The sequence below is a fragment of the Crinia signifera genome, chromosome 7, assembly GCF_055691185.1.
Source record: "Crinia signifera chromosome 7, ASM5569118v1, whole genome shotgun sequence".
Taxonomy (NCBI): Eukaryota; Metazoa; Chordata; class Amphibia; order Anura; family Myobatrachidae; genus Crinia; species Crinia signifera.
Genome location: NC_139223.1, coordinates 186,002,876 through 186,027,970, shown reverse-complemented (window position 1 = coordinate 186,027,970; position 25,095 = coordinate 186,002,876). Strand labels below are relative to the sequence as shown.

The following is a 25,095-nucleotide window of genomic DNA, read 5'->3' as shown; positions in this document are numbered from 1 at the left end:
AGGGTCGTTTTCGGGGGTTAACCGCAAATATTAAGTATCACCTAAGTGTATTAAAGGGGGACAGCAGCAGGAATCTCCGATCCCTGCTACGATCCTCCCTGCAGCGCCGCCGGCCGCATCCCCATAGGTTTCTATGGGGGATGTGAAGCTGCCCGATGTATCAACATCGGGCAGCCTGGCTTCGCACCCCTGGGCTATTGCCATTCTGGGATGGTGACAGCCCATTGTAGCCTATGGCTACACATCACACTGCCCGAGTGGCAGTGCAGTCAGCGGGGTCTCGGGGGGGGGGGGGGTCAGCACATTACCACGCATGTGCAGACTCCCCGGCTTCTGGGTCAGGGCTTCGCAGTGACAGGCTCCTTTCGGAGCCCTGTCCCTACGCCCTTATAAGGATACATCCCGGTGGTATAGCTCAACACCGCAATGCGATGTCTGGCGATGTAATCGCGCCGGCATCGCTCTAGATTGATAAATGCGCCCCATAGGGAGCACCACCGCAAAGTGTTGGAGTCAGGAATGGAAGGAAATAACCAGTTGGCAGGATAGCCGGCGTGCATTGGTGAAGCAAAGAGAGCGGGTGGTAGTGTAGAAGAATGACATCTGGAAAAGTGGAGGGGAGAAAGGGGGAAGAGGAGGGAAAGAAGAGTATAAGGCAGTGAGGGGTGGAGAGTTGAACAACAGTGTAAGGCTGGGTACATAATTGCGTGTTGGCCATTCGAGGTGAATTTATTTGTCCCAGACCAAGTGAGATTGGATGTACACACTGTGCAATGTTATAAACAATCAAATTATATTTTATTCCATTCTTTATTTAACTCCATGACATCATAAAAGATTTGCTGTGCAGCACAACCAATCAGAAGATATCATATACAACAAGCTAGAGCACACAATTGACCATACACAGTTTGTGATCTGCACTATGGGCCTGATTCTGGTTCACTCGCAAAAGCAAATTATCTCTCTAATGGACAAAACCATGCTGCACTGCAGGTGGGGCAGATGTAACATGTGCAGAGAGAGTTACATTTGGGTGAGTTATTTTGTTTCTGTGCAGGGTAAATACTGGCTGCTTTATTTTTTTCACTGCAATATACAGGTAGATATAAGTTTGAAGTACACATCCAACCCAAATCTAACTCTTTCTGCACATGTTACATCTGCCCCACCTGCAGTGCACATGGTTTTATACATTAGAGAGAGAATTTGCTTTTGCAAGTGAACCAGAATCAGGTTCAATATGTATTTCTGATTTGCCTAGAAATAACATATTGTGCCGATATTGTAGATATAGCCAGTGGCAAAAGCAGGATTTTCAGAAGGGGGTTTCCAGAGGGGCGGAGCAAAGCACAGAGATGGACACTTAGGTGACCCAGTATATGCCGGGTCATTTAAAGTATTATAGATAGACCAATATATATATATACATACAGGGGCGTCAACAGCAGTGTAGACCCCTGGGCATAGCAATGTATTGGGGCCACTACTGATCCTCCAGCGGTAGGGGTGGGGGAAGCTTTGATGTCCCCCGTGTGGTAGGGGGTATTATATTAACTGCTCAGCATGTAGCACCTGGATCAGTAATTTCCACTAATTACCCCTTTACTGCACAGATGGTGGGAGAAGGGGGCATTGGCCTGAATGAAGGGGCCCTGATACATAACTTCCAGGGTGGTAGAGGATGCTTAATACGCAGAGGAGGGGTGTATAGTGGAGTGGGCTTATTATTCATAATTTTCTGGTGGGAGACAGCTTGCTTGACTGCAGATATCTCCAGTTCCCAGAAATACATTTATTAGATTTTAATGGATTTAAAAACTAGAGAATCCCACCTACCAAATGGTATTGGGGACTAGGGTATCAGAGTTCAGGAGGCAGAGCAATCTGCCAAGGAGTATATAAAACTACATACCAGGTGTGTGGAGCTGGAGCAGTAACCAGCTGCTGGAAGGCTGATATCTCTGGTTCTGGGAAAAGTAGAGACAAGCTGCTAGTGTCGTTCAAAGGGGGAGAGTCCCAGCTTTTGGAATATACCCTCAGAGAAACTCTGAGTCAGACAGAACCTGAAATATCTGACTGGGAAGAGCAATTAACAGACTTGGATGGGGACCACTGCTTTGAAGTCAGATATCTCCGGTTCCCAAGGGCCGATTTTTAAAATTCTTGTACCCATGGAAAGAGGGGAACCTCAGACTCCTGGGGGGGTTTCTGGGTACCCAGAAACCCCCCCTGCGTGCGCTACTGATAGCCGGCCTAGAAAAACCCCACCGCCACCACCACCACAGCAGCGCCACCACCACCACAGTACCGCCACCACCACCACAGCACCGCCCGCATCCTCTTGGTAATAGAGAACTTGGTGTTCTAGGACACATGCCCTCGTATGCGACCGAAGGTGAATGAAATCATTTGATGGTCTGACTTTTATATCAGCCGGAGATGGCCGAATATGGGGTGGGCGCGGATGTCATGTGACATCAGCCGCCCGCCCGAGCAGGGATTGGTCTGCCTGTGCTCCCACGGGGAAGTCCAGAATTTTCATGGGGACGCCTATAAAACGCTGCACGTTCCCCTGCTTCGGCCCAGTGTCCATCCCCACCCGGCCCTTCTGGAGCGAATGGCTCGGTGAGTGTGTAACTCGCTGAAGCCGTTCATTTCCAGGGTTGGCACAGCACATAAACGCCCATGCGCCGACCCCCCACCATCGAACATGGGACTGAATTCGGCCCCTTCTGATCGGGTCTGAATTAGGCTCTTTTTTTCTGGACAGAAAGATGCCGGCTTTAGGGGGATATTCAATCTGCTGCCGCTATTCCCAACGGTGGAAATAGCGGCGGAGCCCTAGTCAATGCTGTCTTTCCCGACAGCATTGAACTGGGATCTTGGCAGAAGGGGCCCGATTCTGCTGAGAACGGCTGTGGATTGTCGAGCTCCCAGCGCAGCTCGATGATCCACGGTTGTATCTCGCAGCCACGCCCCCTTTTTCGGTATTCGGCAGGCGGGACATTGAATCCTGCCTGCATCGGTTCTACGTCCAGCCAGCCAAAAACAGGGCAGGGTCACGGCTGTTGTGCCAGCCCGACAGTTGTGACCCGGTATTGAATATCCCACTTAGTCTTGCACCCACTCATTATTGTGAGATCACGGCTATACAGCAGGGAAACCAGACAAGTAATATAAGTGGGACACGGAAGAGGAGGTAGGAACATCAGAGTGTGAGTTCTGTAAATCACTGGAAACATGACAGTGTGCTGCCAATACACAACTAGGCCGTAACTAGGGACCATCGGAGCCTTTATCCAACTCTGGTTTATGAATGAACAATATATCAGGAAAGAAGAGGAAACACACAGTGACAGCTGTTTATATTAAGCTGACATAACATGAAGTCCTAAGCAACAATTTGGCTTTGATGGATACCTCAGCATAGGCCCTGCCTGGTGACTCAGATCCAAGACATTTTTTTTTTCAATATTTCATACGGCTTTCAAATATTGCAGGAAGGTGACCCCTAGGTGTGAGCTGAATATCTGGCTCACTGATAGTCAGCTCCCTGTTTTTTCTATCTTAGAATCAGATACTACCGGCTTTTTATTCTTTTTCACAATTAACTTAAGCTAAATAGAGAATGTACTAATTGGCAGTGGTGAGTGATATGGCGCTCACCTTTAGCAATTATTACAGATGGAGCAGGTCCCGTCGGAGCTGCTCCTGGTGATCAAATCGCCAACTGCCGCCATCCACCGGAAGAGACGCACGCACGTCCCGTTCTGATGGAGTCCTCCGCTGCACGCTGCACGCTGCAGCTGCCCTGAAGCGGAGACGGTCAGGGAAAGTGCTCCCAGCCACCGTGTTGACGGGAACGTGGGTGCATCTGAAACGCTCACACATCCCTGTCAGAAGGTGCGCCTCTCCGCCGGCAATCACCGGCTAAGGGAATCTGGTGATTCCTAGTACTGGCTGAGAGGCGCTCCAACTGTACATGCACTTTTGAGATTAAGCCTAGTATATGTAATGTTTAATATGTATGGTATACCGTGCAATGAATGGGCCAAAGCCTAGAGTTGCCTACCCTCCATGCAGGAGGCTCCTGTTTCAGTCAATAAATCTCCTGCTGCCCTGCATTGTAATAAATCTCCTGCTGCCCTGCATTGTAATGCTAATTTCCCTAATTCTTCAAATTCTGCCAGGGGTGCCCTGGAGCGTTTTTATTTTGCAAGGAGAGTGATTTGCTGTAATAACTGTCATTTGGGTACTTATGTATTATCTGGACTCCCATGTTAAATGCACCCCATTTTTTCATACCCCTACTATCCAACTACGCATGGAGTTGATTTTATATAGTGTGGCGAGCGCAGCGAGCCACCGTGCCCGAAGCGTGGCGAGCGCAGCAGGGGACGCAGCAGGGGACGCGGTCTCATAAGAAAAACGGGAGTCCAGATATTACATAAGTACCGTAATTTGTTATGGAAAGCAACATCTCTGATAAAAATAGGTAGTACCTACAAGATACCGAAAGTCTAGTTGCCATAAGTCTACACCGAAAACATACTTATACTGTATGCTTAGGGATGAATTCACATAAGGTCAAACTGCATTTGAGATTTATTGCACAGGCATCACATTACTCATGTGCTAAGTGAGAAGAAAAGAACTATAGTTGCAAACAAGAAACGTCATATTGCAGATAGCAATGTATCAAAACTTGCAACAACTTTCCAAAATATATTGTAACTAATGTAGCAGCGGTTCTCAAACTGTGTGTCCTGACCCCAAAGTGGGTCACGACTTTCTCAGCATGGGGTCTCGACCCCATGTTGCTGATGCTGACCGTCAGGCTGATTATTCTTTCTCAGTCAGTGAACCAAGGAGGTTGAAAAATCACTTGAATCGTCTGTTACTTCAGATTCCTTACATCACTGGCTGAGAGATTTGAGGAGTCATTAGGCTGGCTTCCTGCCATCCTCTGCCACCCCCTGTCACCCACTGCCTCCCTGCTATCCCCAAGTCTTTCACAGCAGGTATAAGCCTGCTACTGTGTAAGAAATTAAGTGATCGCATTAGTGGTCACTTCAGTTCTGTTTTATGTCTCCGCAATGCTGTCTTGCATCTGCTGACCATTCTTATGTGCTGCTCTACTGCGGTAACTTGCTGGGGTCCTGTAATCAATTTTATTATCTGCCAGGGTCCCAGAGCAATATAGTTTGAGAACCCCTGTTATGTAAAAATATCTTGCAACAGCAAGCATTTAATCATAGACACGCCCATATGTGGAGATAGACACACCCATTGGGCAGAGTGTGACACACCCCCTCAGTTACAGGATCTCCATCTAGTTTTCAAAAGTAGGCAAGTATGTCACAGCCGCACCACATGCTGCATTACAACAGGGAGACAGAGCAGCAAATTCCTGAGCTTGTGGAACATGGGATCAGGACCGCCAAGAGAAATCCTGGGCCCCGGTACAACAACTTCTCAGGGCCCCCTGGAGGGGGTGTGACCACAGCATTTTTGGGGCACGCTCTGCTGCTGCCTCACGCCCGGAGGCACCATGTACCCCCGCACCACTGCTGTCTGTCCCGCTTCTGGCCACCCTACAATGTAAGTAAATGTGCAGGGCAGCAGATGTGGGAGAACAGGTGTGTTTTTATTAGGGATGCCAATCCCGGGGATCCCAGGATTGAGCTTTTATCAATCCCAGGCCCCGGGTTTGAAAAAAATGCCCCAGGATTGGCATCTTTACCTGTACCCCCTGTCAGTGGCGTAACAAGATAAATGTGGGCCCCATAGCAAAAGTTTATAAGGGCCCTATTTAGCACCTAATGCTGAAAAGTGTATACAGCGCATGATGCTTTGTCAGGCAAAGTGGGCCCCTCTCAGCTCTGGGCCCCATAGCAGCTGCACCCCCTGCACCTATGGTAGTTACGCCCTTGCCCACTGTACCCATCAATGCAACCCTGAACATCACTCTCCACACACACTACACAACTGCCAATATCTTTACACGCCATCCCTGCACACACTACCATCGCTGGCCTGCACCCTCTTCCCCACACACATCGCCACTACTCCTTGCACACACTACACTATTGTTGCCTCCCTGCACCTCCCTTCCCGTACATAATACACTACCAATACCCTGCACCCACCTCCCTGCACATACTACACTACCCTGCACCCTCAGAATACATTGTCACTACCGTGCACCCCTCCCCGCACATTACATTGCCACTGCTCTGCACCCCCCTTCCTGCAAACTAAACTGCTGCTTCCCTGCAACCCCTTAACTGCACACTACACCGTTATTACCCTGCACTGCCTTACTGCACACTACTACTACTGGGTACATTGAAGACCACTGAGATATGGGGTAGATGCGGTGGAACTCACAGGACACTCAGGGGTTCTTCATGTGGTCTTTGATTTCTTCTTCGTATGTCCTGCGAGTGCCGCCGCATCTACCCCATATCTCAGTGGTCTTCATATATATATATATATATATATATATATATATATATATATACAGTATATATATATATACACAGTATATATATATATATATATATATATATATATCTACAATAGAAAAACGGGCGCTCCATAGTGCGATTATCAGATGTAAAAAAGGTACTTGATCAAATATTGGGGACAGTGAGGCAGGACGGTAGGGAGGGGACAGGGAAGCACAGGGCAGTTGAGAGGGGACAGGGAGGCACAGGGCAGTTGAGAGGGGACAGGGAAGCACAGGGCAGTTGAGAGGGGACAGGGAGGCACAGGGCAGTTGAGAGGGGACAGGGAGGCACAGGGCAGTTGAGAGGGGACAGGGAGGCACAGGGCAGTTGAGAGGGGACAGTGAGGCACAGGGCAGTTCGGGGACAGAGAGGCACAGGGCAGTTTGGAGGGGACAGTGAGGCAGGAGGGTAGGGAGACCACAGGGAGGCACAGGGCAGTTCGGAGGGGACAGGGAGGCACAGAGCAGTTCGGAGGGGACAGTGAGGCAGGAGGGTAGGGAGGGAACAGGGAGGCACAGACACAGGGAGTGAGATCCTTGTACATCTTACAGAGCTGTGCTTGCAACATTTGCTGAAAGCAGTGGAGGGGGTGGATTTGACCATCTGTAGAAATGGTGACACCTCATACACAGGTGTGCCTGCAGCAGCGCTCCATCCATACACACATATATAGCAGTGACTCATACACACATATATAGCAGTGACACACTCACATATATAGCAGTGACTCATACACACATATATAGCAGTGACACACACACAGCCCCTTCCCTGTGTCACACTCACTTTTAGGCTGTGCTGCTGTCTCTGAAGCTGCTGGCTGGCATGGCACAGTGCCGTTAAGCCCCGCCCAATTTTCGGACCTCCGGCTGCCTCTCCTGCAGTTCAGCTGCCATGATTTATTTATTATAGGTAGTGGGGGAGGCTGGGGTAACTTGTCCCCTGTGCCTCACTCTTACTGCAAAACATGCTGGATAAAAGTGAAAGTAAGCCACTGCTCCGGGCAGGAAGGGCTGCTGGGAGCTGTAGTTTAGTTTGTTTCATCTAAGCAATGTGGATTCTGGCTGGGAGTGTGTGCATATAGCTGGGTGGGGTGAGGGTGGAGTTTCATGTGTGACCCTGCCCAGTGTTATATACACACTCCCAGAATGATTGACACATGTAGCCAAATATATAAGAGATATATATGTATATATATATATATATATATATATATATATATATATATATATATATAGTAATGTAGAGGGACGGCGGCACTCGCAAAATAAAGACCCAAGGCAGGTTTAGTTAAACCGACGTTTCGTGGCTGGTGTCGCCACTTTATCAAGGTGCCAAAGAACAATAAGTGCATATAAAAAACTTACTTAAGTAGCCCCCGGTGCCGTTCGTGACGCCCGGCATCCGTCTCTGCTGCGTCTAATGATAGACGCAGCAGAGACGGATGCCGGGCTTCACGAACGGCACCGGGGGCTACTTAAGTAAGTTTTTTATATGCACTTATTGTTCTTTGGCACCTTGATAAAGTGGCGACACCAGCCACGAAACGTCGGTTTAACTAAACCTGCCTTGGGTCTTTATTTTGCGAGTGCCGCCGTCCCTCTACATTACTACATTCACCTGGCTCACCGCCATGAGCACAGGTTTGGAAGGCACCGCACCGCTTCAGCTGCTACCTCTGAACATCATCCCTGCTGGGACCTATTGCCTACTTGAGTGCCGCCCCAGCTACCCTATATATATATATATATATATATCTATATATATATATATGATATATATATATATATATAGTGTATATATATATATATATAACTATTTGCTTGACTGAAAAAAGACCTGTTGCTTTCCTGCATAGGATAATGAACATGTTATTTAAACTTCTAGCTGTGTGTGTCTTCCTTCCTGACCTGGTTTATGTAAGACATGATTTGTGTCACACTGCTGTGATATTTGAAAAGATGATTCATCACAACTTGTGTAAATACAGGACTAAAATGTCACTTGATCAAATATTGGTTCACGGTTCATACAAGTGTAGTCAGGGTTACACCAGGCTAATCCAGATTCTTATCTCCGTAGCCATATGTTAAATTAAAATTTAGATTACGATGGGTGAAAGTAATTACATAGTGCCACCAATTATGCAGCAGTGTACAAAACGAATGTTTGTCGTTCGCATCAGTCCCTTACGCACTGGAGCTCACTGTCTAGATTCCATAACACCCACGCTTATACAGGTACGTACAGAAGGGTACATGTTGTTTATCGTTTGGTCCTACCAACAGAATGGATGCAGAGGGAAGTTCAAATAATATTTAAAAGTTGTGTACATTCCTATACATGTTGCTTAGCGGTATCAGAATGGCACGAAGAAGACTTAGATGCACATCAATTAATATTGCATAAAGTATACAGGTGTAGATGTATGAAGCAGTAATAAGGGAGGAGAAGTGATAAAGTGCCTGGTACTTTATCACCGGCCAATCAGATCCTAACTGTTCCTTTTTAAACCCAGCCTGTAACTTAAAAGTCAGGAGCTTATTGGCCGGTGATAAAGTACAAGCGCCTTATCACTTCTCCTCCCTTATCACTGCTTCATACATCTACCCCTAAGATTCATATTGTACCATGCACCAAAATTTCATCAAAAAATTAACATTTGCATATTGTAGATGGGCATCCATGTATATCCTGTATCGTCCAATCAGGATAGGGAAGCCCAAGCTGAATACAGTACTGGCATGTTACTATAAGTGCAACATAATCTTATGTGGATGCATGAGCACACAGGACAGATACAACCTCATATCAAGGGTATATGTCGTTAGGTCAACACATTTTAGGTGGACATGCATTGGATGGACCGCTGAAGGTCAACATCGCCTATGTCGACACATGAAATAGGTCCACATGACTAAGGTCAATAGGGTTCGAAGGTCTACACAAGCATTAGTTTGACAATGGCTAGGTCAACAGTCAAAAGGTCGACACAAGTTTTTCACGTTCTTTTTGAGCCGACATTCATGACAAAATTTCTTGAAAAAACGCATGTCGACCTTTCGATCGTTGACCTAGCCATTGTTGGTCTAAGGCTAATGTCGATCCAATGCATGTCGACATAATATTTGTCAACCCAATGACCCATCCCCATATCAAGGGCCATATTTATCATGATAAATATATCAGCGGTGCTAATTATTGAGTGAACCTGCTACGAGTACAATTAACATTCCGGAGGCCATTATCATGTATCAGTAATTGCAGTGAAGCCCTTTAGCTGAGCTCTCCTTTAACTCTCCATATGATTTGCTGAAACAGGACGTCCACCTTTAACTGGGGACCCCTGTGCAGGAGCTGCTGTCCATGGTGCTGGCTGGCAGCCAGGTTATGCACTGTTTATACAGGAGCCTGCAGGTCACGTCGGAAACCAGTTAGCGGCGAGACCCTAATACCGCTTTCACACTGCCAAAACGTTTCAAAAACCTGTATTTTTAAACAGTATTTAAAACAGGTCTGAGCCTTCACATTGCAGTAGATTACCGTTTTAAATACCGTTTAAGTATCATTCACATCAGTCAACCCGTTTAATCCCCTGAACACGTTTCAAGGCAGAATGCAGGGGACAGCCTATCACAGGTCTGTAATCTGTTGTTTTTACTAAATACCGTTTCAGAGCCATTGTCACTGCATAAAAAAACGGCTCTGAAACGTGTAGGACTCTGCTTTTAAAACGTTTTGAAATACCGGTTATCTTTAACTGGTAAATTAACTCTGGTGCTTTCCCACTGCAGCCTTAAATGTTTTAAAATGGAAAAAAAACGTCAATATACCGTTTAACAAGTGTGGTGTGAAAGGGGTACCAGACTCACAGCATCAGCAGGATGAGACACCCAGAATATTTATTTTTATTTATTTTTATTTATTTATTTACGGTGTCTTATATAGCGCAGCATATTTCATTGCGCTTTACAATTGGAAGCAACAGTGATGAAACAAACTGGGTAATAACAGACCGACATAGAGGTAGGAGGGCCCTGCTCGCAAGCTTACAATCTACAGATAGAGTGCTGCATTTTTGGATGCAGAAGCGGATCGCAAAAGCCTGCATGTGTGGCGAGATGTAATAGGGTGCAATTTTTTGCACATGTGTGATTCTTAGGTCAAAAACGGGCGAATTTGCATGTTTAAAAAAAAACGCACATATAAATTGTGGGAAAATTTGCACATTTTGACTTGTCTAAAAAAATCACGCTCAGATGTTTTCTCATAGAAAATATGAAAATTGTAAATGTAATAGGGTTCTGTTAAAAAAGTGTGTCAAAGTTACAATCAAATAAACTTTTGACATGTGTAAAATGTTTTTTTTCTTAGCGGTCTAAAAAAATCGCACCCTATTACATCTCACCCGTGGCATCTTTCTTCTACCGGAGGCTCCTGCAGAATTAGCATAATGTGGTGGTCGCTACTGTATGTGCAAAGATGAAGCAGCTGCACTGCTGGGCCTATCTCTGAATCAGATGCATTATTAGTAAGATATTTGGCCGACCATAGATACTGTTCCTGCAACAAGCAATAGTTACTATAGTGTTAAAATACATACAAGTACAACTCAGGCAGCGCTGCAAAGCAGCATAACCAATGGATTTATCATTACAGAATTAAAACAATGCCCTTATTTAATCTGTATCTCTACTTTGTCCATAGTCTATAAATCCAAAGGAATCCTTGTGTGCTTGATGTAATCTCCTCTCTTGAGATAAGGAATAACCCTTTTATTCCATGTTAAGCTGGCTATACATCCACACACAACAGCCATTGGGGGGAGACTGCGGGAACCAGTTCGGGCAGCCCCACCCCCCCCCGTAGGGTTAACGACCCCCCCCCCCCCCCCCCCCCCCGTGCGGCCGGTACCTCCTGCTACAGGCACTTCTGTCTGCGGGTCCCGGCTCCTGCTGCTAATAAAAAACAACCCCCCATCCGTAGGGCTAACAAACCCCCCAACCCCAAGCGGCCGGTACCTCCTGCCGCCGGTGCTTCTGTCGGGTCCCGGCTCTCCCGGCTTCTGCTGCTAATAAAAGGTGACACTCAGAACATGGCTTCCCGCCTTAATGCAGACAATTTTTAAGGATGCTAGAGGAGGCAACGGCCTCCTCTAGTAACCTTAAAAACGGTCTGATGTATAGGGGCTATTAGAATCGCAGGGGCAGATGGCAGCGGGTAACCATAGCCCCGCAGACCCCCCCGCCCCCGGCGCCCACACCTTCTCAGCACCTCCCCGCCACTGCGGGGCTATAGTTATGCCACTGGGGGGAACTCCAGCCTTTGGCCCAGACGGAAAGGGGGCCCAGAACTGGAGGTTATAAAGTATAAATTGACATAAACAAAGTTCACATTTTCCTTGAAGCAATGTAGAGATGGGGTAGTGCAGCAGAGATCTCCCTAGGCATTCCAGGTGTCCGAGAAAGGGGAGGGGGGCCCTGCCTATTTTAGCAGTCCCGGGCTCCACAATTTCTGATGGCAACCCTGCATCTACAGATTTATTGTCAGATCTGGTTGGAACAAAATCTGGTAGTGGATGAGAGCAAATGACAGTTGTCCATTTGGTTTGAAATGCTGGAAAACTGCCACAAACTGTCATTCAGATATTACCAGGTTTTTGTTCCAAACAGCCAGTTCTGACAATCAATCTTTCGATGTATGGCCCATACACACCGGGTGTTTTCAGCCGATATCCCCGTGTGTATGTGTCACCGGCCGCTGGGAGCAGGCTCCTGCGACCAGCCCTAAAGTGATCGCAGGTACATGCTCCCCCAGCGGCTTCCTGGTGACCAGCGCTTCCCCCAGCAGAGTGTTTAGACTGAATTTTATTACCGATGGCAGGAGAAATCATTCGATGGTGAGCGACCATCGAATAATTTTTCCTGCTAGCGGCCGCAAGGGGATTTTGGCGGCGAGTGGGGCCCAACGTTTGTTTGGGGGCCGGGTATGGCTTATCCGTTTACTAGGCAGCGAGTGTACGCTGCCTAGTGTGCAGGTCTGAATTAGGCCCATAGTTTCCACAGCTTTTCAATCGATCTTGCAGTCTCTTGTAGCTGCAGGTAAAGCAAACAAGAGTACACAGTATGATACAGTACGTGACAGATGCAGCTCTGCGGAGAACATCTCACTGCTCCATGTAATATTTTGCTGTCTGGTTTGTATCCTTGGACTGTGTCATATTGCACTGTATGTGTGTATTATTATGATAGTGCTACAGACATAGGGGGTTATTCTGGTTCACCCGGAAAGGCGCAATCACTATCTAATGGACAAAACCCTGTGCACTGCAGCTGGGGCTGATGTAACATGTGCAGAGAGAGTTAGATTTGGGTGGGGGGTGTACTTCAAACTGATATCTATATTGCAGTGTTAAAATAAAGCAGCCAGTATTTACCCTGCACAGAAACAATAAAACAGCCAAATGTAACTCTCTCTGCACATGTTACATCAGCCCCACCTGCAGTGCACATGTTTTTTTTTTTCCATTAGAGAGTGATTGTGCCTTTGTGAGTGAACCAGAATAACCACCATATTGTAATGCCATACAGTAAATGGAGTTTCACAATAATTATAAAAACTCCAATATTTTTCTGCAAATCTACAGACCAAGACCTTTAGTTAGGCATATGATGGGGTGCCGGACGGCTCCCCGACTGTCGGGCTACTATACCACACCCATATGATGTGCACTGCTCAGACAACAACTTCATAGTAATAAAATTCATCCTTCTATGTTTCTCTTTAGAACATTTACATGCACCAGGTGCCAACGGCTAGTGCGGGCGTGGGGGCGTGGGGCGGGTAGTCATGCCCATGAGAACGACCAGTGTTTCATGGGTGTTCCCATGGAAACTCTGGGCGTTCCCATGGCAATGACCCGTGACGTGGGTGCCGGGGGGCAGGCAGCTCACCGGATGTCACCTGCCCGTCATGTTTCCCTTTAGAACACACACAAAGCTAAGACACCTGAGAATGTCTTAGTTTTGCGTGCACCTTCCACATCATTCTATGGTCGTCGACCATTGAATAATGGGGGTTTAGCCCTGTAGGTTTATGTAAAACATCCATTCGCAGCCCTGCGAGGGGGAGGGGGGGGCGGCCTGTGCGAGGGGCTGGTGGGCTTAAAATGACACGCAGTGCTGCAAGCTTTGCAGCACTGCAAACTTTGCAGCACTGCATGTCAAGCAGAATAACCTCCAAAGTGAAATGTTTTCCATTTTTTGTGAATTTAACAGCATAAAACAAGCACCTTTTAATTTTCTTACAAAATTTTATATGTATGTATGTACTGTATGTAAATTTACAATTTGAAATTAGAAGTAAATGCACCGCACCTCAGTGAAAGTAAAATTAGAGAAAAAAAATGTTCTAAATTAAATCATAGAGGTCAATTGTAGTTGATTTTTATAGATTTCAGATCGATTAAAAACAATCTTAATCGATGTTTAGCTTCCAGGGCTAAAATACGCAGTTATATCCCTTTTGCATCAAAAATCCCGGATCCGACCCGGCATTTGGAAGAAGGATCCAAGCCGGGTCGGATCCAGGATTTACTCCATTTACACTGCGGTGCTCACCCATAGCGTAGACGGAGGCGGTGCTTGGAGATGACATCATCTCCAAGCGCCGGGACTGCAGTGATCCCCGCCGGATACACCGATCGCCGTGCTTGGTGCTGGGGGCAGCCCAGCACCAAGGTAAGCTGCTGGGCTACCCCCAGCCCCTGTGCACCCCCCAGCCGTCGTCCAGGAGGTGAATGGATGCCGCACACAGGCATCTATTCACCTCCTCCGCTGCCGCCGCTGCTGTCTGCAGTGTATAGCAGACAGCAGCGCAGGCTGTCTGTCCCCCCCCCCTGTCCAACCTGGCATATCCCATTTACACTGCCCTCTACCCAGGTCCAGGCCGTGTTCTACCCAGGTCAGGACCTGGGTAGAAGTCCCTTGTAAAGGGACACGGCGTGTCCCATTTACACCGCCTCTGACCTGGGTCTGGCACGTCGAAGACCCAGAGTTTTGAGGCGGTGTAAAAGGGGTATTAACAACCGATTATTTTTTAGATTCATTTTTAAACATTAGTAAATGTGTGTTCTAGCCCTGAAAGCCCAACATTGATTGAGAGCAATCTGAAATTGATCAAAATCGACCAAAAATTGACCTTTAGTAAATAGGCCCCATTGTGTTTCTTACACAGCAGCATTGTCACTTTACAATCTCAAGGTAACACAAATCTGCATACTGTAAAGTCTAGTTTCACCTCTGCAATCAATTGTCAGCAAACATAGAACATTCTGACAGCACTGAAAACATAATTGCACTTTTAAACACATGTTTGCAAATGGGCTCTTTGTTCAAAATATGTAAAAACTACAAATGACAAAGGCAAGATCACAGTTCATGCTGTGTCCTTGCTCTGTCAGCTGACAATAGCCCTTTTCTATAAATAAAGTGACAGTGTAATGGTGTGCCCCGGTGCTGGGACAGCTCCCCTGCTCCCAGCACCGGAGCAGCAGCAGCAGGGACGGGGAGAGGGAGGGCTGGGTCCCCCACGGGACACCACCTCCCCCGGCGCAGGGATCAGCTGTCTGATCCCTGTGCCAATAGTACAGGCAGCAGCGGAGAGGAACAGCGCTGGGATCAACGCACCGATCCCCGTGCTGACAGTGCGGGCGGCGAAGCGCCGCTTGCGTCAGTTTAAATATCCCGCCGTTCAGGAGCCAATCATGGCTCCCGAATCGGCGGCCAATGGTAGACGGCCGCAGCGAGCCAATCAGCGCTCGCCGCGCCATCCCCAAGCCCGCCCCCGGCGTCTGACGTCAGACGCCGCCGGGAGGCGAAGAAGCAGGAAGGTCCCACGCCGGCGGAGCGCAGGAGCGCCCCGGCTGAAGAAAGAAGACGCCGCAGGGAACAGCAGACAGCGGCGGCGGAGACCAGAGCTCCGGCGGCCGCTGAAGAGGCCAGAAGACGCCGGGATCAAGAAGGAAGATCTCCGGCGACTCCTGGAAGAGAAGAAGAAGCAGCGCCGCCGCTGGCCAGGACAGGCCAGTGGCAGAAGAAAGAAGATGGTGGCCGGATCAGGAGAGGCCAGCAAGGGTGGGAAGCAAAAGAGCTGACGAAGCTCCCCCCTGCGGCCTCTCCCAACCCCAGGCCACCTACCCCTACCTAGACCACTGGGAGTCGGGCATTAGGCCCGTGGGTACTTTCAGGCCCCTCCGGCCTGTGAGCATTGTAGTCGGGCCCTCTTGGCCCGTGGACACTTGATTGTTGGGCCCTCCTGGTCCTTTGTATTTTGCTGGGCCTCCTCCCCTGGCCCCTGTCCCGCTAGGCCGGGCACTAGGCCCGTTGCACAGTAGCCGGGCGTAAGGCCCTAGGCCCCCATAGCTCGGGAGGCTAATTGAATCAAGCCCCTAGGCCTGTGCCCCAGTCAGGCACTAGGCCTGTGGACCCAGACAGGCACTAGGCCTGAGCCGTCAGTTAGGAGTGATTGTAGTAGCTAACTGGTACTGTTTTAGAGTGAGCATACGCTGGCCAGCTCTAGCCAGGAAGAGAGTACATCTGAATACAGGCAGAGGTTAAAGGAGCAGTTGGTTGGTAAGGTCTTGTACTGTATTGTATGTTGTCCGTGCAGAGCAAAGTTGTTTAGATTTTCGTAGTTGTGTTGCACCACACACACTTAGTCAGTTGTAGGGCTTTGTGTTGTAGTTATGTAGTCGTGCCATGTTTAGGTTCGTTAGGCTCTGCACGGGTCTGGTGTTTGTCTCCTTACAGGGACCTGTGAGGAGAACCGAGGGTTAGAGTACAAGAGTGCGGACGCAGTACAAGAGTGAGGACGGTGAGTGTCGTCTTGTTTGTCCGTGTGTGTTCCTGCCTATCTCCCTTCCTTCCTCCATCCAGGGCGTACGCGGACCTTGTACCCCGTGCAAGGTCAAGGCCTCACCTAGGTGCGCAAGTACCAATAGGTGACACTCCGGGCTCTGAGGCAGTGCGCCGATGATGATGTTTCCCGGAGCCCGGAGGGTGCCTCTGTAGAGACGTCGCGGGACGGAGGGCGCATCGGTCTTCATCCAGGAGGAACAGCTCTCACCTACTCTCCTTCCTCCTAGGTGTTCGTGTCCGGGTGCTGGAGAATTCCAGGACCGTGATTTGGCACGGCCTGAAGGTGAGAGGGTGCGGCGCCAGGTAAGTGGTCCGACGACACCTGCATGGCAGCAGGCACCACACCGCACCGCCCCTACACCCATCTCACAACAGCATTGCTCCCCAGTCTATCATTGTTCTTGGACCCTGAAGGTACCTGTTCCTTAAGGCCCCCATACATTAGGCCGACTTGTCCTTAGGACAAGTCGGACCCAATTCTCCTGTGAGCCGCCCGGGAGCTCCCCGGGAGGCTCACACACAATTTGGCACTTGATGAGCCAAATTTGACATGTGATAAATCGCTTGCGATTTATCACATGTCAGGGTGCAGGGGGCGGGCGGTGAGGGTCAGGGGGCAGCAGTGCTCTCATCAGGTGGGCAGCGGGACCCTGAGAGCTTAGCTTACGGACCCGGCGAATGCTGACCTGGCCGGGCGGTGATGATCATAGATATCAGCAGCGCTGCGGGAGTCGGGAAGGGACGCGCAGTGGCGGGTATTAGATTTTAAAATACCTGTCAAATGACTGGCCGTTCTCTGATTGGCTGGCTGAGAGCTCAGCCAATCAGAGAACGGCTAGTCATTTAGCGCACCACTGGGTGGATATTTTTATTGTTGGAGGCGAGCTGGGTACCTCTAGTTGTGTTGAAGGCACATGAATGTTGTGTTGCGGGTTTGTGCGTTGTTGGGCTGTGCTGATTCTGGTCCTACATTCTGCCATCATATAGCTTTCTACGTCCTTTAAACATACTTGCCTACTTTTGAAAACTAGTTTCAGGGAGATTATAGTTGGTAATAGAATTTTGCACAGCGCCCCATTGAGGGGGCATGCCATGCTCCACCCAAAGGGTGTGTCTAGTTCCATATATGGAGAGATTGTGGCACCTAAGAGTGTGGGTGTGCACTGCTACATCTGAGAGGAATCTTTTGAACTGACTTATATCCAAATGTAGATGAGCCCCAAAGCAGTTAGTAAGAGATACTATACTTGGTAAAGTGCTGGGAAATGGTGCTGATGATTCAATGTAAATGTATCTATCTCTCATTACTTTTTTCCCAAAAAATTTAACCGTGTAATGTGGGCTAGGTGAAATGAGGGAGATTGCAAGACTAATGAGGGAGAGAGGGAGATTGCTGCTATTTCAGGGAGTCTCCTGCAGAATGCAGGCGGGTGGGCAACTATATCTTTAAATAAATAGCTGACTTATACAGTATTAATGCCAATTTATGTCCCTGGGTCTATTTTAGTTAAGTATCAGGTGACAGAGAACACACTTTGGCCGTTAGTAGTTTTAAAACACATTTACCTTGAAGAACCGTGGTATCGGTAAACACCACAAATTAATTTGTACATAAAGAAATAACAAGTCTGCAAATACACAGTATACAGTATAACTAAACCACCAGCAAATCTTCTTTCTAGTACACATGTGAAACTGTATATACTAAGCATGGGAGTCAGTGCAAACATTAAGCATCTGGTGCCGGCGATCCTTGGGGTTAATGCACGCAGGCTGACGTTACATCCAACCATGAATCACTGTGAACATTAAACTTCTAGACACAGTTACACGTCATTAAATTGGAAGTGCTGTAATTTAAAGGATATCAGTCCCACTGAAGAAAGACAGAAATGTTACTGGCTCAAGAACAATAATAAATCATAGAAATCTTTCTGTAAACCAAGAGTAGCATTTCCTGCCCGGTGTATTCTCCCTTGGAAATGTACATGTAAAACATTTGACATCAAAATTAACAACTGCTAAAAGACCAAAGGAGCAGGAAAGGAAGACGGGCATATAACGGTCATGGGAAAATCAATAACTTAATGGGGGGTTATTTATGTACCAATATGAATAGATGGGCAGCACGGATGGTGTAATGGTTAGCATTACTGCCTTACAGCACTGTAAGGTCATGGGTTCGATTCCCACCATGGCCCTGTGTGGAGTTTGTACATTTTCCCCTGCTATCGGTTTACTCGAGGTACTCTGGTTTTCTCCCACAATCCAAAAATATATGTAGGGTAGTAGGGTAGTGAACTACAATGGCCGAGGTGTTAGCGATACAGGTGTTGGTAGCATCTCCGTGCCAGTACAGGTGGACAAACAGGACCAGATTGCAGAGCCCAAATGGTTACAGGAAGATAAATGGACAGGACCAGCTAAAGACAGGCACACAGGCAACTAGATACACTACCAGAATAGTCGCTAACACTGAATACTGCAGAGCGGCAAGGTTAACCACAGTCGGGCAGGCAATGAAATCCGCTTGTGGAAAAGTTATAAAAGGAAGCTCTACAAGAGCAAGTACAAACAAGGTACAAGTAGGACACACAGCTGGAGTTAGGTTAACAAAGGTAGCAACACTAGGGATACATGATCATCAGTGGTATAACCAGCAATAAATCTAGGGCAGGCTGGGTAAAATAGGGAACAATGCCCAATCAGGACAGCTAGGAAAGGACAAGCCTGCTGATGCACAGATACAGTGGGCAACCAGACCCAAGGTAATGAGCTAATTATGTAGCAGCTGAGACTGCACACACAAAACATACAGGAGTCAGGCTGCTAGAGTGCAGTTACACAGACCAGCCACAGGGGGCTGGTAACAGCAGTGAGAAACAGGTCGGCAATTTTACCGTGTCAGCATTTTGACCATGTTGTCACAAAGAATGTCGGCATTTTGACTGTCTGACAATGCTTGTCAGTATTTTGACCATCAGTATTTTGAACATCAGTATTTTGACCATCAGTATTTTGAATGTCGGTAAATCATACTGAACCTGTTTGCTTGATAGAGGTTTTGAGGTCTGTGATCAGTCTGAGTGGGTGTAGGTGGAGTGCTATTCTGGTCTGGGGGCCTCACAGGTGTAGTGATGTATTAATCCTGCCTATTTTGGTGTTGGTTCCGTCCACATTTGATTTGGTCCTGACCACATGAGGATATATACTATTCCATGGAGAACAGGACATCTAATAACCATGTAAAATATACTGCATTTTATTTGCAACAAAGAACACATTTTATTTAAAGTTTTTTATATATTTGCAAGAAGCTATGATTCAAAATTACCGTACCTTCTGTTTTTTAAATACCCTTTAGTCGATTGAGCTCTTTAAAATAGTTTTCTTCTTTCTTCGCTCAGACAAGACCTTTATATTCTTCTCAGAAACGTCTCTTCCTTTATTATTTCCACACTTTTACTCAAACACTACAAACCATTCTCATCTGCCGCTGCATAACATTTTATCTTTCTCTTTTTCACTGCCAATAAAGAAAATTACTATCTTCAAAGGGTAACGCAGTACCCATCCTGGAAAAGGGAAGTATTGTGGCTACAATTTAAATTTCATATTATAGTGTATATTCCTCCGAGCCTAGTAACAAAAGCCAAGATAGCTATCTTTTCAGAATAAAACACAAAAGAGTACAGAGCAATTGAATTGGTTGCTGGCACAGTCAGAATGGTCTAGCCTAGGGAAAAGGCAGCTTTGTGTCATCAGTGTATTATTATAGTCAGAATGGAAGTAAGACTCATCCCGAGGACACACCATCTACGCAACCCAGATGTGCCCAAGACCAACATAGTATTGAGCATCTTAATCATGTCACAGAGCGATTCATAAACCAAGCAATCGACAGTGTATTTTGGTGAACAAGTACGGAGGTAAGGGCCAAGCGAGGGCGATAAATGGGCACTGCATATGAGTTAAGGGGCCTACACATGGTGCGATGTGCGCCAGCAATCTGAGCGATGCTAGATCGCTCAGAATGGTCAGTAAGATCGCTCTGCCCAAAGCGATGCTTCCTGAGGAAGGTGTAAGTCCAATGCACCAAAACGCGTTGAGCTGAGCTATTCCACCATAGTTCCGGACCAGCACAAAAGCCGAGTGGCTGCATGCAGTATAAATCTAGATGGGCGATAGCGTGGAGCAGGGCCGAGCATCGCAATCGCTTTGGCCCCTACACACTGAGTGATTTTGAGTCATTTTCTAAGCGATCTAGTCGAATCTAGTCAGATCGCTTAGAAAATGACCCAAAAGGATAAACATCCAATTAAAGGAAAAGATGTGAGCCTAGACACACTATCAGGCAATCCTGTACATGCCGAAAGTGCCAGTCCAGGTATAGTTATACTGTTATGGTTGTACAGCATTAGGTTGTTAATAATATCTGAAACACTCAGCTATGTACAATAGATGCCAATGCTCACACTTTTTCATACCCCCACTACCCACGTCGGCGTTGATTTTATATAGTGTGACGAGCGCAGCGAGCCAGAAGCGTGGCGAGCGGACGCGGATTACTTTACATGTTCTATTTCACATGGAATGTTGCCAAGGGCAACTAATCAGAATCTAATTCCTATTTATTTAACACCTTGTAGAAGATACTAGGGTACTTGTGTATTATAACGGCGCCCACGAAATCGTCCGAAAATCGGCCGCAAATCGGCCGCAAATCGCATGGAAAAATCGGATGCGATTTTGCGGCCGATTTTTGGCCGATTTTCGGCCGATTTCCGTCCGATTTTCGACCGATTTTTCACTTTTTCCGGCCAATTTGCATGCTGTTCCGTTAATGCAAACCTTGCACACCCCCGATTTCCATCGTAGTACATCGCATGCAATATAGTGGCATGTGATGCATGCCATGCGATGCATGTGAAGCGATTCGATTTGTAATTGTACAATCACCCTGATGGGTGCTTACAATGTTAAATGCACCGCCATTGTTAACGCCACCCCCACTATCAACGCCAACCCGAAGCGTGGCGAGCGTAGCGAGCCCGCGAGGAGCAAAGGTAGGCGTCCTCCGACCTTTTCATACCCCCACTATCCACGTCGGCGTGGAGTTGATTTTAGATAGTGTGGCGAGCGCAGCGAGCCACCGAGCCCGAAGCGTGGCGTGCGTAGCGAGCCCCGCGAGGGGACGCGGAATACATGTAAAGTAATCCGCGTCCCCTCGCGGGGCCCGCTGCGCTCGCCACGCTTCGGGCTCGGTGGCTCGCTGCGCTCGCCACACTATCTAAAATCAACTCCACGCCGACGTGGATAGTGGGGGTATGAAAAGGTCGGAGGACGCGTACCGCCGCCCCACGCGGGCTCGCTGCGCTCGCCACGCTTCGGGTTGGCGTTGATAGTGGGGGTGGCGTTAACAATGGGGGTGCATTTAACATTGCAAATCACATCGCATCGCATGCCACTTGCTGGCATGCGTTGCTATGCAATATTTAATTGTACAATCAGGGGCATTTTCCCGAAAATCACATCACATACCATCGCATAGTACCTGGGGGTGTGTAAGGATGGAATAACATGCAAATCATCAGGAAATGGCCGAAAATCGGCAAAAAATCGGCCGAAAATCGGACGCAAATCGGACGCAAAATCGCATCGCAGATCAAATCGGCCAAAAATCGGCAGATTTGGATTAAATCGGGCGCCGTTATAATACACAAGTACCGATACTAGATAATAGTATCTGTTTGGTCGCAACATCCTATCTGAAATAGAGTTTCCATCTTAGTAAATAAACTCCATAGCAGCTGTATAACACTTTTACATGATCTGTCTCGAGTCAGACATGAGCAGTTGAAGCAACACCTAAAGCAAAGTCCACAGTTAAGACTTGGCCCAAGGTCGACAGTTTCAGACAAACTAAAATGATCCCAAAGACAACTGATGTACTATGTACACACTCCAAAATAATCACTTATACCCCTTTCACAGAAAATGAAATTCTTGGGTGAAGTAGATCCACCCAGGAATTTCATGAAATACACGGGTCAATTTTCTGTGTAAAAGGGTCAATCCAGATCTTACACTCCAGGTCTTCGACCCTGCAAATGTCCAGGGACTTGGAGTATAAGATCTGGGCTGACCCTTTCACACAGACGAAAACCCAGTGTAATAGAGCAAATTACCGGGTCTAAATTTTAGACCTGGAGATTTGCTCTGCTGTGTGAATGGGGTCTGACAGCATGCGACCGACTAACCTGGTGCGACCGACTAAATGGGTAATTGCCGGGTTATTCGGCCGCCGCTGTCTGAAAGCGGTATCAAAAAAGCTACATTTTCTGAACGATCCCAAAAAGACATGAACAACAGTGTGTGCAGCACATGCTATATCACCAGCTGGTCCTACCGGTGTTGGACTGATCATCAGACCCTGCAGCAGAGTACACTAAACAAATCAGTCCAATCGTTACTGCCAGGTTGGCTTGAAAAATGTGTACCTATAGCAACTTAACTCCCTCCTCTCCCCTTCCATTGGCTCCCACTGCGGCTGGTGGGAGAAAAGGGGCATCAGCAAAGTGCGGCTGGGGGACTGAAGAAGGGAGGGGAGGAAGGACCCCTTGATGATCCAAATTCTAGTATTGTATAAGACACAGGTAGGTACTTGTTTCCTAGCACGGCCACAACGATCATGATCGTGGGCATCGTGAGTAAAAATCGGGGGCATCACGGCCATCGCATGCACTAAAAAATCGGGTGCGATGGTACCGACGCGATGCCCGCGATTTCCCCATAGGGAACAATGTTAAATGCCTCAATTTACCTGCGATGCCCCCGATTTCCCATAGGAAACAATGTTAAATGGCTCAATTTACCCAAATCATCATAGGGAACAATGGTAAATGGGCCAGAAACCCCCCAAAACACCCCTGAACAGTGAAATGTCCCCCAAAAGTATTTTACGCCACCCCACGATCAACGCGAACCCGAAGCGTGGCGAGCGCAGCGAGCCCGCGAGGCGGTACGCGTCCTCCGACCTTTTCATACCCCCACTATCATACCCCTACTATCCACGTGCACTCGCCACACTATTCTATTCTCAACTCCACGCCGACGTGGATAGTGGGGGTATGAAAAGGTCGGAGGACGCGTACCGCCGCCCCTCGCGGGCTCGCTGCGCTCGCCACGCTTCGGGTTCGCGTTGATCGTGGGGTGGCGTATACTACTTTTGTGGGGACATTTCACTGTTCAGGGGTGTTTTTGGGGGTTTCTGGCCCATTTACCATTGTTCCCTATGATGATTTAGTGAAATTGAGGCATTTAGCATTGTTTCCTATGGGAAATCTGGGGCATCGCGGGTACATTGAGGCATTTAACATTGTTTCCTATGGGAAATCGGGGGCATCGCGTCTGGACCATTTAAGCCTTTTTTAGCCGCATACGACGCGACCAACGCGATTTTGACTTTTTTCAATGCATTTCAATGGGAAAATCGGGGGCTTCGCGTCGGTCGCGTCGCAGACCACTAAAAATTACACCCGATGACCGCGATTGTGGCCGTGCTAGGAAACAAGTACCCACAGGTACTCAAACTAATTTGACCCCTCGGACCAGGCCTCCTAGACCTCTAACATTTTTCAAGATCCTACCATTTAATACTATTATATTACAGTAGCAGACTGAGATGGAAAACCAGGTCCGACCTCCCGGAAAGGTAGGCAACCCTCCCTAATACCGGCACCCCCGAACACATCTCTCTCGCGGGAGCGTTAATTCCCCGCGATTCGCGGCTTTTCGGGGGGAGGGGCGGGGCTAAAGATGCAAGTTGTGTCATTGATGTCCACATCAAGCCCCAAACCCTGAAGTGCTGCTGACAGTCTCCTCTCTGGGCTTCTACCAGAGAGGAGACTTTAAAAGTAGGCAACCCTGCTTTATGCTAATTCCACTACAATGCCCTTCCCTGGTGTCAAGGTCAGACTTGGAATTTAAAGCAGCCCCGGAAAATTTTCCAAAAAGTGACCCTTTTACACGCCCACACCCTCTCCAGCATGCCACCCTCTACCCCCTAATGCACCCACACCACCAGTCTGTCACCCTCTACCCTCTCCCGGCCATAGGTGGCCCCACAGGTGCGTTGGCCCACTGGGAATCTTCCCTCTGGCTTGCCATTGCCAATCCGCCTCTGTTATACTATTACTTTACTATTAATGATTACAATGAATGTTTCTTTTGGGTTGATGCATTTGTATGTAACTAACATGTTTTTATTCGAACAAAGGAAAGTAATTTATTGCTGCAGTTGAGGTCAAAATCTATTTACTAATAATAAAAAGCTTGGAGCCAAAATAACGGATAAGAAGAAAACACGTGTTTGCAAAATACTCTGAAAAATTAAAATCTGTTACAGGAATTTGTATATAGATAAAAAGAGGAATTATGATTTCCTGTTGTTTCAAAGCAGGTTCTGTATTTGGAATAGCAACAGAAAACTTTGTTGGTGGGTGTGAAATAGTGGACGGGAACAAGTACATTAGGTCACACCATGTTACGATTAGTACATAATGGTCCAAGTGAGTGTTTAATTGTGCGCAAAGCAGCAATCTTTCTGTGCTTAATGACTAAGTCCTGCTTCAATGTTACGTGCTTGTAATTGCTCTGTACTG

At 47.6% G+C, this 25,095-nt stretch overlaps 1 protein-coding gene across 3 annotated transcripts in view; it reads right to left on the bottom strand.

Annotated features, from left to right (window-relative positions):
• PDE1A (phosphodiesterase 1A) overlaps positions 1–25,095 on the bottom strand; it is a 227,683-nt gene that overhangs the window by 59,085 nt on the left and 143,503 nt on the right. Inside the window, exon 1 of one of the 3 annotated variants that reach the window (XM_083154689.1) lies at positions 7,302–7,428. The exons of the other annotated variants lie outside the window; for them this stretch is intronic. The gene's annotated coding sequence lies outside the window, so the exon portion shown is untranslated. Of the gene's footprint in view, positions 1–7,301; positions 7,429–25,095 lie in introns of those variants that run through there. 3 annotated transcript variants of the gene reach the window in all.